Below are 1144 nucleotides of genomic sequence, written 5' to 3' on the forward strand. Positions count from 1 at the left end.
TTTTTATTCTTGACTGTTTTTTTGAATTTTCACCTAATTTAAACTAGAACTATCTGTTTACTTGTATATTTAAATAATTAATTTTGATTGTCTAATAATAATTAACTTTTTTAAATAAGTTTTTTATAAATTACTTGTTATTATTCAGTTATGGTTATTTACTACCAACTAAATTAAAAATTTTCCTTTAATTTAATTTATTAAGTTCTCAATTTACATTAAAAAAAAAATGTGATATCTGACAGTAATTAATATCACTAAAAAAAAAAAAACGCTTCGATGCAAATCTTTAGATAGTGTTTAATTTTAAAAAATGGTGTATTATTCCAAAAGCTACATGATCTGCTATTTCTTTATTAATATCCTGATTAAGATAAAGTATGTCGAATGAAAGATGTATATAAATACTACTTCTTATGAAAAAATTGTATTGATCCATACATTTTTCATAAAGTTATAGCATTTTAAAGTTAAAAATGTAAAATATAAAATCGAGAATTTTCACACAAAAATAGCATTCGGTAGCCATTTTCACCATTGAAGACAAGTCCAGAGGTCAAATTTTTTTTTTTCAAATTAAAGTATATTACATTAGCTTTAATTTAAGATATATATAAAAGTGTCAGACCTTCCGGAACACTTTCAAAAGTTAAGTTGAAAAAGTTCTACTTTCTATATGCATTTTTTATATTTGAAGCCCCCCCATATATAGGGAAATAGTCTGATTTAAAAAAAAAGTATATCCAATGAAAGATGTATATAAATACTACTTCTCATGAAAAAATTGTATTGATCCATACATTTTTTAAAAAGTTATAGCACTTTAAAGTAAAAAATGTAAATTATAAAATCGAAAATTTTCACACAAAAATAGCATTCGGTAGCCGTTTTCACCACGAAGACAAGTCCAGAGGTCAAATTTTTTTTTTTCAAATTAAAGTATATTACATTAGCTTTAATTTAAGATATATATAAAAGTGTCAGACCTTCCGGAACATTTTCAAAAGTTAAGTTGAAAAAGTTAATTTTTTGTGAAAAAGTTGTCATTTTAAATTCCCCCACTGTGAACAGATATAGGGTCAGATTTATAAAAAAAAATATACCAAATGATAGGTAAAGACATCAAGCATCTATAAAAAAAAAA

This window comes from Daktulosphaira vitifoliae, unplaced genomic scaffold, assembly GCF_025091365.1.
Source record: "Daktulosphaira vitifoliae isolate Bord-2020 unplaced genomic scaffold, ASM2509136v1 Scaffold_4, whole genome shotgun sequence".
Classification (NCBI taxonomy): domain Eukaryota; kingdom Metazoa; phylum Arthropoda; class Insecta; order Hemiptera; family Phylloxeridae; genus Daktulosphaira; species Daktulosphaira vitifoliae.